Below are 14,828 nucleotides of genomic sequence, written 5' to 3'. Positions count from 1 at the left end.
GAAAACCACGGAATGGAAGAATGGAGCCATTTTTGTCAAATGGTGGCTCCAAGCACAGAACTGCTCAGATGTTCATGAGTCTTCAGTTTATAGTGCTAGGTACAGGAGAGACTGACCACCTTTTAAACACAGCTGAGGGCCCAGCTGACCAGATGATGTCAAAGCTTCCTTTTCTATACACTCTGCTTCTGAGCCACACTCATCACTCTACACAATTTACAAAGCCTCTTTAGGTCAGACCTTGCATTATAGCTACAATCAATTCTGCAGATCTTAGTGCAATTAAAAGGGAAGTGCTTCTTTAATTAACTTTTCCCCAGGGTTGAATGAATCCTAAGGAAGTTCTAGGAACAGAATTGGTCCTTCCAGCCCTTGAGATTTTTTTCAAGTAGCAAAACTGCTTCAAGGAACAGATCTCAAGATCAAAATCTTATTAGATAAAGATAGGAGCCAGTCCTGAATCTTTGCTTTACAGATCACACCATGAGTGCACAAACAGAGCAAGAACTCTAATCAATGTGCAATAAGGAATGTTCTTTCAAGATGATCACTTACCTCACTTTCTTCTCTCAAAGGGAATAATGATAAGAAAACTGTCACCATTCTAATCTTCAACAGCAAACTATTTTAGAGCAACCTCAGCATGTCATATTTAAATAATGTTTGCTGATGAGACAAATAATCCATTTCAGGTGTAAACAGCTAATATATTTCTCTAACTAGCAGTATAGTATCATCTATTTAATCTTAGTTGGTTCACATTGGGACTGAATGTGTGCCTGTTGATTACTAAAAGCATCTCCCACAGAAAGCTAATGTCTACTTGCTAGGTAAGGATTCCAAATCTCTGAATCCAACTTTCTATGAGTTGTAAAGGAAGTATAAAATCCTCTGATGTAGAAAGACTGAATCATCTCTACGAAGAACATACTAAATCCACAAGAATCCTTCCATGTCAGCAGTATAAAATTAAATTTGCATGAGAATTTGCTATTATTTGCAACTTGTATGTCTCTGAATAGCATGCTAGTTAACATAAGGAAACTGAGTCCCTTCCCCCTGCACCTCAGTTTCTCCTGAGAGATGCAATACAGTTGTCTTCAACATTATCCTTACCAACAGCATGACACTGAGAGAGTGGTAAAAGTTTTCCTTCATAAGAAAAAAAAAGAGTAAAGAAATACACAATCATTAATAAAAAAGTTTTCAAAGTTTGGATTCTACTAATATTCAAAATGTACAAACCAAAAGCCTCCTTGAGATCAACTGATACTTGTTTCTCATTAAAATACCTAAAGAAGGCCTCATCATCCAGCTCCTGATGGGAACTTTCCCTGCACTATGCTCAAGAGAAATTAAGATTTTTGTACTCTTTACTTTTGACACCAAAGCTGGGCTATACAGACTATTTCTGTTTTCCAAAGGAATGAAGATTTTTTTTTCTTTTCCTGAAAGAACTATCTCAGCAAGAAATTTAAAAATAAAACTGAACTGAAAACATGCTGGCTATCAAAGCAGTAAATAAATTTACATGAGATACCTTCTTGGAAGTGAATACCTCCACAAAGCATAGAACTGAAAGGAATTAAGACAGACCAACATGAATCTTTACATGTTTTTATACCTTCTTAATCTATTTCTGAATTTTGGTGCCAACAATGGTAATAGCTGTGTTCAACATTAACATTCTCCACTGTTAATTCTAACTTTGGTGAAAGTATAAATTAAACAAGAAAATTTTGATTTCTCAAAGTAGAATTTGCAAATATTGTATGTAACTGATTAAATGCACTTCCATGTTATCTAAATTATCTTATAGATAACCAAAAGAAGATATGAACACATTTCCTTTAGCTCTTCAAAGAAAATAATATTTGCTCCACTGAACTCAGATTGGAAAAAAAAAAAAACAAGTAGTGCAGCTCTCAAGATTTTTTTCCAGTATCCTCTTCCTTTTTTTTTTTTTTTTTTTTGCTTTAAGTCTCTGAACACAGGTCCATTATTCCAACTTATTTGCTGGTCAATGTCCTTCACTTGGCGAATGGGAACTACAATTTTCATAGATAATTTATCCATCCAGACTGTAAAATCCTTGTCATAGTCAAAATTCTTGGCTGGCTGGAATTCTCTCCAGGGGCTCTGGCCCTGAGAAAAATTCAGAGGAAGCACCTAGACACAGCTATTTTGGTGATGGCACGACACACCAGGTCTCCAAACAGTCTCTGTCTAGGACTCCTGGACTTGGGCCACCTCTTGGCCTGTTCTCCTGAGATTGCGTTTCACCTTCACAAACTCTGGGGCATTTTCTTGCTCTTCTTGCAATTTCTGCTTCTCAAGTTCAATCTAAATGAAATTCAAAACCAGGAAAATTATTTACAAACTGAGAGACTTTCAACGCACTCCTCTTATTCCAATGGAAGAAATTCTCTCTTCGTCCCCCAATAGAAAGAAAGAAGGAAAGCAAGGGAGGGAGAGAGTGAGGAATGACTGATTCTGCAGAGGCAGCACCCAACTGTTTGTTACTACCAACGACAGCAAAAGAAGACAGGAATGAAAAAGTCAAAGCCAAGAACACAAAATCCCGAGAAGAACACGCAGTTTCCCTGGAGTCCAAGTGAGGCTGAGCTGCATTAAATTACTCCAGTACTCTGTTTATTCAATGATATTTCTCTGATTTGCCTTTGCCTTGAGCATTTCTTTTAGGTCTCCAATAGAATTCCTGTATCTGCCTCGAGTGTAATATACGCCATCTGCTGACATTTTCTTTCTTTTCTTTCAAGGCAACAATGTTTATGTCTGATATGTCTGGGAGATTCTGCTTGCTCCAACATCCTTATTTCTTAGAAATAAGAAAAAAATGTTTTTCCTCAGTCATTCTTACCTGCTCCAACTTCTGCTGCTGTTTTAAAAGTTCTATTTTCAGGTCAGATTTCTTCTGTTGTGTTTCATCTTCCTTCTGTTTGATTACTTGGTCTCGTTGTCTCTTTTCGATCACCTTCTGCAATTCTGGTTTATTCTGAGGGGCAAGACCCCTGCAAAAAAAGAGCATTAATGAATATGAGAAATGTTCATCATGAATAAAATTGTAATTGAAGGTATCAGCCACAGAAAAGAGGTCTGAAGAATCAGACACCTCTGATACCTACTCCTAAGCTAAATTAATGGGGGTGCTCAGAAACTCACCATCATCAAAAAAAGGACAATAATATCTTCCAAAGAATTTGTAAAATCCATATTCAATAAAAATGTATTGAGCACCTACTATGTTGACGATATTAGACTATACAAAACAGGGTGATGGAGATGGGGATAGGTGGGGAAGTACCCTCATGCAATGGGTATGATATGGACAAACCACAGAGGTAAATGCCTAGGACCCGAGGAGTCTCCACTGGGGAAGGATTCCCGAGGCATAGCCTCTGACCTCATGCATTAATGAAACCCAGGGACAGGTGAGCACAAAACTTTTTCCTACCCAAGAAACCTCTTCCTATTCTCCATTTTTAGATCCCAAAAAGAAACAACAGTCTCTGTGACCAAGATTATATCATTTCCAAGGGTCATGGCCAGGCACAGCAATCAATCATCTCCTGTCAGTCTACTATTCTTTGTGCCTAGACCACCTCAGATACATGGTTTATTTATAATGCATGAAATTCAGGCTTCAAGGAAACTAGTCATCTGAGAGATAAATTAGGTGGCCATTTCTTTAAATGGGGAGAAATAAAACCAAAATAGGCTATTCACTAGCAACCCTCCATCTGAAATGTTTGAGCCAAGTCAAAGGAAAGACCCATTGACACTTTCTTAAGTAGGACTCCTGTCTATGTTTGATGTCAGCTTAGAGTCATCTTGTCTCTATGTCTGTTATGGTTTGGATGTGAGGTGTCCCCCACAGCTCACATGTGAGACAGTGCAAGAATATTCAGAAAAGAAATGATTGAGTTGTGAGAGAGCTCTTTAACTCAATCAGTGAATTAATTCCCCGACAGGGATTGACTGAGTGGGAGCTGAAGGCTGGGAGGGGATGGCTGGAGGAAGTACAACATTGGGGGCATGGTGTTGGGGTATATATTTTGTATCTGGTGAATGGAGTCTCTCTCTGCTGGCTGATCATAATGTGAGATTCTTCCCTTTGTCACACTCTTCTGACATGATGTTCTGCCTCACCTAGTGCCCTGAGGAATGCAGCCAGCCACTAGGGATGAGACCTCTGAAATGGTGAGCCCCTAAATACACCTTTCCTCCTCTATATTTGTTCTGGCTGTGTCTTTTAGTCACAGTGGTGAAGTAGCTGACTATAATAATGTACTTTGCCATTTCCTTGGGATTTTCTCCAGCCAGGCTTTCCAGGATGCCAGACAAGACCACCTACCTCTTTCTTTTTGTCTCCCCTAGTTATTTACTTTGGCCTGACTCTACTAGCTCATCAGCAACATCAACTTGATTTTAAAATTTATTAAGAGCATTTAAAATAAAAACAAAATAAACCATAGAACAGAAAACACACTGATGATGTCAAACCATACAGGGTCAATAATGGCTGGTTTCCACACTCATGCTGCACAGGTGTATTTACACCTGACTCAAGAGGGATTCACACTGGGCCGACTGCAGACTCAGCCTGGACTCACAGAGGCACTACACCTGCCCACCACTGCCTGTCCCTGCTGCTCACTGCTGATCTGGAGGACGGGACATCAGCCCAGGCAGTTGTTCTTTGAACCACTCCAATTAACTTACTTAGGAGTCAGTTGAACAACTGGCAAATCAAGTAGAAGTTGCCAGAATAAGTGTTCTGATTATAAGAAAATCAAGAGCATATTTTTCTTAGCTGCTGTCAAAGTCACACAAACACATCTATAAACGAATCTTCAATATTACACTTTCTCAGTAATTTTTAAAAAATTCTGGCAACATTCCTACTTCCTTTTTAAAAAATTTCAATAAAAATTTTCAACGTAGTTGTTTACAAAGTAAAGATCAGTATGATCTGTCTTTGATGATAAGGACAAAAAGACAAAAAAATATATATGTCTTACTTTCTCAAATTTCAAATATTAGCAGAACTCTTAATTAAAAAATTAATTTGGTCAAATTTCTAAAGAAACAAAAAGCAGGTCATGTTTCTGATTTAATTATACTTTTGCCTCACAGTTACCAAAACTGAAAAGAGGAATTAAAATACAGACAGAATATTCTAGAAATCAAATCTTTAATCGGCACATTAAAGTTTGCTTTTGAGCACTCTTGCTGTTCAGTTAGAAGAGTCATTAATCACTGGAAAACCTTTCTTAAAATAATCTGAAAAAATACTAAGAAGCTTCTTAGTTTCATGACTAATAAAAGTCTTGATTTGACACTACAGACAGAATTAAGAGAATTAAATTTCAGGATTAAGAATTTAGTTATCTGAATAATTTAGATTTCAAAGATTTTTCTTTTGCTGTATTCCACCAGCAAAATTCACTTAAATTATTGTTACATTCTTCTGCAAAACTCACTAAAAGAACTTTGATATATGACACTTTAAGCTGATTTTCCATTGCAGCTTATAAATGGGTTTAACTATTCTATAGTATTCATTTTCTGCTCAAAGATTGCATATGATGGTGACAATAAGATAAAATATTTAGTAACAGATAATTCAGGAAAGTGGTGCTCATCTGATAAAAATTCTGCACTTGTAACACTCAAGAAGTAGTCATAGACCTTCAGTTAATATTTTATCATAGTGGGTCACTTAACATTCTGTGCCAAAGGGGAGATATTAAGCACTGCCTGTGTGTTTCTCTAAGTGGATCAGAATGCAGAGACTATGGAGGTGCAGAAAAGAGCACCTCCAAATTTTGTTAATAACATTATTACCCCTTGCATAAGAACACTTGATTCTCTTCAATCAATTCTGACATATACATAACAAGTATTTTCAATCCCTTCATGACTGACAGGGAGTCAAGAGCTAGTGGCTTCATACTAACCAAGATCAAGGAATTCTCAAGTCTGCTTCCTGGTCATGGAGCTAGCTGTGACTATCTCAGTGGGCCAAACCTAGTTTAAAAATTGTGAACTCAATAGGTGCAGTTTGAGTCTTTGCCAAAAAAAGTCAGGCAGTTTATCCAGATCCATTAAAAAAAAAAAAAGTAAAAGCACACCCCAAACTTGCCCCATTAAACAAATCACGGGAGGACCATCTGCACTGTATTCTACACACTGGTGTCCCTGAGAAATATATAAGGTAGTGCCTGCTCTCATAAAGCCCTTCCCATTCCTACCCAGAGATAACTGTTACTAACAGTTTGGTCTGTGTGCCCCCAGACACACCTGAACAAACACAGGGTTCTCTTCCTCACTCTTCTTCACATCAACAAAACACACTAAATATTCAGAGGCAAACTGGAAAAGCCCATAGGTGCTGCATCTTCATCTCAACCCCAAGCATGCTTGCAAGCTATGAATGAAGTCAACTCCTCAATAGGAACACATCACCAGCAAGAGCAGGAAGCTGGGGAGCAAACTATCAGAGAACACACGTGCCTGACCCCCCAAGCCAAACTGCTTCTGGTCTATTAGGTTTTTGTTTTTTGGTGAAAGGGATGGCTGCATTTGGATTTCAGTGTGATTGTGAATCTTGGAATTGTCTGGTTTGGCCTGCCTCATCTACATTCTTGGCTTAGCCATTTTCACTTGCATGGATTCAAGTATAAATACTTTTCTCTGTTATTGCTACAACCTCCCCTATCTTTTTCCATGCTGTACAGCACCAAAGTATTCATTGAGAAACTATTTGTCTGCTAAAATATTTCTAAAGTTCAGCTGAAAACTCAGGGAGCTAAAAACCACTCACTTAGAAATGTATAAAACAAAGAACCATTAGGGACATGCTCAACTTAACTGGTATATTTGTCCAAAAATTACTCTTTATAGAAAATTGAATCCCTTAATGTGTTAGAAATCATCTTATTTTTTTTTCTTTTCTTAAAAATTAGTCTAATTTTTTATGACAGCAGAATGAAATTCAATTCATATTACACATACAGAGCACAATTTTTCATGTTTCTGGTTGTAAACAATGTAGAGTCACATCATTTATGTCTTTATACACGTACTTAGGGAAATGAAGTCCATCTCATTCCACTGCCTTTCCTACTCCCACATCCCCTCTCTGCCTCTCCCTCCCCTTTTCCATAATTATAGTTCATCTTTTCCTCCCATGCTCCCCCCTCAATCCCCATTATGAATCAGCCTCCTTATATCAGATAAAACATTTGGCATTTGGTTTTTTTGGGAATGGCTTATTTCACTTAGCATTATATTCTCCAACTCCATCCATTTACCTGCAAATGCCATAATTTTATTCTCTTTTAACACTGAATAATATTCCATTGTGCGATTCTTATTTTTTCAAAAGATGTTTCCAATACTGACATTTCAACTACTAAAAATATAATGCTTTATAATGCTTTCTGAAAATTGCCTTTTTGTACTACTGATAAAGGCCCTATGGAACCCAAAAACCTGACAAAAGGTCATAACCATCAGACCTAGAAGCAGACTGTGACCAGATGGAAATTTAAAGACTGCTACTGGAAACTGAGCCAAATCTAAAAAGATGATAAATTAGTGAAGCACAGGTTCAGAGCTAGAAGATCTCTGAATACTTATTCTCCTAAGCAGTAACTGTTTTTATTTTATAATCTCTAAAAGTAAATTTAAAAAAATTAAACTAACTGCTGCAGAGCTTTGAGCAAAATTTGTAGTTATGCGAGCAAAGGTCAATGCTACACATAAAGTTTGTTTTTTGCTGATCTCATTCTCTGGTTTTTTCATTTACTCAATCCTTTCTCTAGTTTATATAATTACTATATTTATCTCTAGAAACTGTCCGAAATCCCATGTTTATTTCTATCATTTTTTATTCTAAAAATCAATTCATGATCTTGAGAGAATCCTCAACAAGATACAATTCTCTCTAATGTGTCAAAGTGGGACAATAGCAAGGTAACGTGCTGGTTTACTGGAAAGATCACTGGGTAAGATAAAATAAAGGAAGGCCCTTTATAAATTGTAGAAAAGCAAACAGGCTTTCATTATAGTATGTTAAGGTCTGTAAACAAGTCAGATTGGCACCTGTTATTTTGCCAGAGAAATGTTAGAGTCTGTAAACAAGTCTGCATGGTGCCTGGCAAAATGCCAGAGGGAGTGGTTTGTGAAGTAACAAAAGCGAGCCATTAAGTGTGGAGATTCCTTATTGGTTGACTGCTGTATCTATTTTATGCTAATTAGATAAGCTGTGTAAAATGTATAAATATTGCTCAGATCCTACAATAAAAGGCTCCTACTCCTGCTGTATCAACGTACACAAGTCATTCGTCACCCCCCGGATATTCTGCTGCAGCCGGGCTGCGGCAATAGTACAAACCAGTAATCAAGCCTGGTAGTAATTAAGGATATGATGCTTCCTATTATTTGGTACTAAAATAGAAATAAAAACTCCACAGTCTCCAAAGGGTTCATGATATGGAAGAAAAATAAAAGGAAAGTTTTCTTCTGAGACTGAGAAGTTTTCACCCTAAAACTGACTATGTTTCTTAAAAAGACTCTACTAAACAAAGATTTTGCCTTAAAAAAATCTGTTTATATCTTCAACAATTGACAAGATATATTCATCTTTTTTGACTTTGAAATATGCCCTTTTTTTCTTAAATACATTCCATCAGATTGGAATCTTTCAAAGAAAAGGGGAAAAAGAAATAGGAATTTTCCAGCATGCCAGATGGGGAGAAGATGGATGGGATTAGCTGACCATTTATATGCCGTGTATTTTAATAGGTATTGTAATACATACAACTATTAATACATACAACTATTTAATTTTTAAAGAAATTTATTATTATTCCCCACTTTATAGGTGGAAAAAAAAAGATATCAAGAGGGGTTTCTTGGTCAAGATCATAAGGTACATCAAGTTAAATGGTGAACACTCAGGATTCATGACCTCTGATCTCAAATGTCCTCGCTACACCTCAGTGCTTCAGCAAAAGTCATCATTCTTCCAAATTAGTTGCACTGGGACTGCTAAAGAGTCAGCTATGTAAACAGGGAAAGGAAGAATGGGTCAAAAGCAGACAGAAAGAAAGACTTAATTGCTTAAATTAGAAAGACTCAACTGCTTAAATCCATATGTTCTGCAGTGATGTGTATCACGCTACTAATTATATATTTTTATAGCTTTTATTTTATTCCTTTTTGTGCTGCTGAGAATTGAACCAGGGCCTCACACATGCTAGGCAAGCACTCTACCACTGAGCCACAACCCCAGCCCCACTAAGTATATTTTTAGAGAGTAATTTGCAGCCTCTAATCCAGAGAAGATATATTTTACAAAATTAGGTTTACTTTTCCTTTATTCTGACTTGGAGCCTTTCTATAGACTTGCAATGAAAATAAAACAAAATAATTTGAGCTACAATATTTCTTAAGAGTTCAACTAAGCTCTATCTTCAGGTCAGAAAACCAGTAGGTGACAAATGCTACTCTGTTTTGAAGCCCACTAACCTGATGATCTTCCAATAAAATAGAGACAAAATTTCCCAGGCAGGCCTGCTTCCAAATTCTGTGGTTTATTTAGAAATGTATATAGTCATGTGTTGCTCTGGGCATGAGAGTACTAAATCCATATTTTCCATTTTGATTGTGCAGCAAAAACAGGCAGAAGGTAAGCACTTACTAAAAATGATCAAGATTGTGTTCAATTAAATAAACTTTAATCTGATAGCTCCATAGCACATGGCGGAGACAAAAATGAGAGAGTCACAATCCCATAATCCAGGAGGAGAAAGATGTCTAGACAGACATCCGGGAACAGGAGTCATTAGTTCTGGTAGCCAGGAGTGAACTCGGAAGAACTGTCATGAAAATGCTCCAAACCCTTGTGTTTTGCTTTTTTTTTTTTAATTTAAAATTTAAAAATATAATGTAATTTAAATTTATTTTTTTTAAGTTTCTCAGGATGACACAAAAGGGATGGAAATAAAAATAGAATTTAAGGCAGTCTGTAGAGATAAACATAGTAAAAATACAAATTTGTATATATTCTGCTCCCTTCTAAAAAGTTAATAAAAATATTGATAATTGTTTAAAATACAACGTAAGAACAAACAAACAAGAACATAAGGAAGAAACACTCTAATCTATTCACTCTAATAAGGCTCTAGAGACTTCTCCCTGCCACTTACCAATTGTTAGTGCAGGCAGGATTTACATTTAATTCTAATACTTCCCCCAAAGCAAGGGGGAAATTCAGAGATTTCAAATTTAAGAAATAACATATTTCTCTTTTACTTGGTTCCCTCTCTTATATCTTTGCCCCAGCCCTTTGCACCCAAATTAAAGAATGTGTGTGCATTTTAGAAGGAACAAGAACTGAGCTGCAGCAGGGGCTTCACTTCAGGGAGGGATGACCTGGCTTGAAGGTCAGAGAAGGGAAGCCTTGAGAATTGTCAAGAAATAAAAACTCTTCAAAGTCTCTGTAAAAACAATCATTGATAAATCTGGTTATCTTAAAATCCCTGTAAAGAAGCCATGCTCCAGAAACTATGGTAGCTTTTTAGATTCATAAGGAGTTCTCTGTGAAGACCTTTATGGTTCCGGGATGTTTTGACAGGATTGAACAATTTCTGGGGCCTAATGAGTTACGGATTGTCATCTTCCATGTAGTCTGGCTCAGCCATGATGTTTCTTGGGATGAGATATGAGTCCTTGGGGCTGGTATTCTCAAGAAGGCTATCTGAAAGAGAAAAAGAAGACTTACTTGCAGGCTTTTCTGCCAAGACTTCTCTCTCAAAGCAGAAACCTGGCTGTGCCCAGTCCAGCACACTAGACATGTTACCCTCCCAGGTCCACATCAGGGACATCACCAGCAAATCATCCCAAGTGTTTTGAAGGTAACTGGGGAACACAGGAGTGAGGAACAGATTGGTTTTCTTCTGTGATGCCTGAGACTATGGGGCAGAGGAGTGTGGTGTCTTGATTCTAGTCACTGCCTTTCATATTTGTGCTGTGGTTACACAGGATGCTTCCTGCTACCATGTCACAATAGCAATCTTGCAACAAGCATTGGGCACCAGGTCCCTTCAGTCTCAGCAAATGAATCTGCACTGGAAACTCACAAATCCTGACTCTGCATTAAGGTCAGAAACTTGCAGAGCAGTCTAATTTAACCTATGATGCTCCTGGTCACTTCTCCTCCTCTCTTCACTTGTGCCATGTGGGCTTCTTCCAGCCCAGATCCTTTCAGTTCTGTCTTCCAGTGGCACCTGCTCAGAGGGGTCTGAATTCCTGAGAGCCCTGCTGAAAGCCAGAGTCCAACCCCAGCACTTCCCCAAGTGAGCTATGCTACCAAATTTACTTATTTATGACTGAATGTACAGACCATGAGTTCCTGAGGGTAAGGGTGACCTGTTTTCATTCCACTGCTCTATCCCCAGGGCTGGACCAGAGGAAGGCAGACAGCAGGGAGGAGGGAGGAGACCTTGCAGCAAGAGCCTTTTGGGGCAGGAAGGGGAATGCAGTCACTGGGGTTTCACAGAAGAAACAACTTGCTAAAGTGCCTGGAGAGAGTCCCTTAACCTTTCAGGCCTCAGCCTCCTCTCATCCTGATTCTTGGTCTCTCTGGAGTTGTCTATTCCATTACTCAAGTATATGTATTCTTCTCAGTAAGAGGAGTTCCTGGGGAATAGGGCATTTGGACCCCTCTTTCCTACCCTCCCTGCAGCTCCCTAAGGTGGTGCATGACACCTAGTGGGTGCCCTATGAATACCAGTCCCATATTTTGAGACACAAAATCCCTAGTGGGGGCTGGGGTGAGGTGAACATGATTGGCTGAGCAACAGGCTGCAGATAGGGGCCAAGGCTGGCATCAGGTCACTGTGGACACCGAGACTCAACTTGTGGTATGGATTCCATAACTGCTCCCCTGCCTGCAAAACAATCCTGGCCAGTATTTCATGATAATTACAATGTAATTTATGGTCTCCTGTTCGGGTGTGGTGACTTCAACTTCCAAACTGAAAAATCAGATACCAGACCTCTTTACACAGACTAGCTGATGGTGACCTTCTCTACAAAGTCCATGGCACACAATTACTTACAGCCTGGCTAGTTCCACTCCCCTAGAGAGAAGAATGATTAGAGAATAGAGAAAGGTGTGGCAGGAGGAGGCATATTCAAACAGCTCACACCCAACACTGCCACCTTCCCCACTAGTACCAACAGCAGCGTATGTGTATTTCTGTCACAAAATTCATTCTGACACAGGTTAACCACATATTTTTGTCCTTCTCTGCCAGGGCAAGAAAAATTTCTTCCCCAGAATTTTAGATACCCGGGCCAACAAAATGCCTACTACAAGGCACTGAATAAATGTTAAACTAAATGAAATCTGTACTAAAAAGGTGCTCCTCCACGGATGAGCTCCTAAATGCAAGTCAGTGCCATTGAGGTGGCCCACAAGCACACAGCTAAGAAGGGTGTGACAGAAAAAAGATGGGAGCAGGGTGAACAAGGGGAGGCAGATTGTACATCCTTGGCCTCCAGCACATGTGAGTGTGGGAGACACTAGAAGAGAGCAAAGACATGTTTGCAGCTAAAATAAAAAAGCACAGGCAGCAGCAGCCACTAAAAAATCAAAGCAGGGCCTGAGTTTTGAAGACACCAACGACGTCTCCACAAATCCTTGTAGTGTCCCCATACACTACTGGACTCTTAACACATCTAACTAGAAACTATACAAAGTGGCAGCCAGCAATTACAGAGATCATTGGATACAGCTCATGCAGGTACAAAACCACATTTGATTTTGACAATGACCTTACAAATAAAAGAACTATAACATTTACTTAACAGACAAAAAAATGGGGAAATAAAATTTAAATCCTGTGCCCACTTATATTGCCAGCAGCATAAAGCTAAAACTAAAATCAATGTCCTCTCATCTTAAAACCTGTCTCTCCTCCAAACTGTAATGTTTTATATTTTTATAGCAACAATTTCAAAATAAACAAGTAAGAATCCAAAGAGGAAGTCAATTAAATAAGAACGGTAGCTACATCATTTGTTTAAATATTTATATCACTATATATCAAGACTCAAAATTGCTGAAGGATAAGGAATATGTGACAAATTACCCCAAACATTCCTTAGAGACTACCCTAGAATGCCTGCAAACTTAACCAAGTAGAGAATTACAAACTTTGTTCATGGTGAGTCAGGGAACCCATCATAGCCAGCCTGACCAATATGCAGTCCACAGTCACCATGCTCCTTGCCTTAAACCTCAACTGCACCACGCACACCTTTACGCAGTCAGTGATCTAAAGAGTCAACGGCAATTTCATTCTAGTTAATCAGTAGACAAAGATGGCTACAAGGTTCCATAAAAGGACCTATTTCTCAGCTCTAACCCACAGATAATCTCCATGAGACCAAATCAACAGAAGACTGCATCAGAAGGTCACTGCTACAGTGGTTGGGTTTGGAATAGACTGAGGCAAGGCAGGGTAAGAATCAGGGTGCTGCTAGCACAACCCTCCAGAAGAGGTTCAGCCCAGGATGGCTGCAGTGTCGGTGATGAACAGACGGATTTTTTTTAAACTTCACTTTTTAGATTTAGTTTCCTCTGATTCCCTTTCCCTCACTCTCTCATCATGCCTCTGTAAGCTCTGTTCCCTCCAGCATGCATGATCACCCTCTTTCTGCTCCATTCCTGAATCTCCACAAAGCCAAATCTCTCTGTCTTTTCAAATCCAGATAAATGTCAGCTCTTCCAGCAATTAAACTATCGAGCCTCTAACAACAATGGAGTTTTCTTTGTTCTCTTTTCCTGGTACTCATTGATTACCATCTTTTGATTCAGGGTTAGAACATAAATCTTACAATCCCTTTCACCACAAAGACCACTGTGGTTACACCTTTCTTCTTCTTCTTCTTCTTCTTCTTCTTCTTCTTCTTCTTCTTCTTCTTCTTCTTCTTCTTCTTCTTCTTCTCCTCCTCCTTCTTCTCCTTTTCCTTCTCCTCCTCCTCCTCCTCCTCCCCCTCCTCCTCCTCCTCCTCCTCCTCCTCCTCCTCCTCCTCCTCCTCCTCCTCCTTCTCCTTCTTCCTCTTCTTTTTTAATTATTGTATTTGTCCAGTGTGTTACTTCAATAAAATAACAAAGTCATGGGTTAACTACCAGTCGAGGGAGCCCCTGAGCTGCCTGGGATATTAACTAAGTACAGTGCTGAAAGGGCTGGTAGGCCAGACACAGGGTCCTGCACAGAGCATCAAGTAATCCAGAAGTCTGGAAGTGAAAGCACTTTGCAAGGTGGTATTACTACATGAAACATCACTTAGAAATAAGTACAAAAATTTTCTTGTCATACTCTACTGGCCAAGTCACTCTGATCCCCAAAGTAACTTTTCAAAAAATATCAAGTCAATGAAAGAAAACTAGAATCTGCACAATGAAGGAGAAATAAAACTGATTTGAAATCTTAGACACAGCTTACCTTCTTTGAACCTCAATTCCCCATTTTACAATGAATATCATTGCAAGAATTGATTGAAACATACATGTGGGTACTCTCTATATATTATTCCTGACAAATAGGTGAGCAATCAGTAAGTAGAAGCTATTACTAGCCAAACTATGACACCAACACTTTCAAATGTTTTATTAAGAGGTCTCAGTAACCTTGAATACAAAACTATTTCTCTCTAGGCCTTGGATTCTTCAAAAACACAAGTTCAGTTGAAATGCCCATAGACTTTCTGGCTGGTAAACTCAATGG

At 38.7% G+C, this 14,828-nt stretch overlaps 1 pseudogene; it reads right to left on the bottom strand.

The window, feature by feature from the left end:
- Window positions 1-2,226: 2,226 nt before the first annotated feature.
- On the bottom strand, window positions 2,227-13,319 carry LOC143405713 (protein FAM107B-like; annotated as a pseudogene).
- Window positions 13,320-14,828: the final 1,509 nt, after the last annotated feature.

The sequence above is a fragment of the Callospermophilus lateralis genome, chromosome 8 (genome assembly GCF_048772815.1).
Source record: "Callospermophilus lateralis isolate mCalLat2 chromosome 8, mCalLat2.hap1, whole genome shotgun sequence".
Taxonomy (NCBI): domain Eukaryota; kingdom Metazoa; phylum Chordata; class Mammalia; order Rodentia; family Sciuridae; genus Callospermophilus; species Callospermophilus lateralis.
This window is presented reverse-complemented; position numbering and strand designations above follow the sequence as displayed.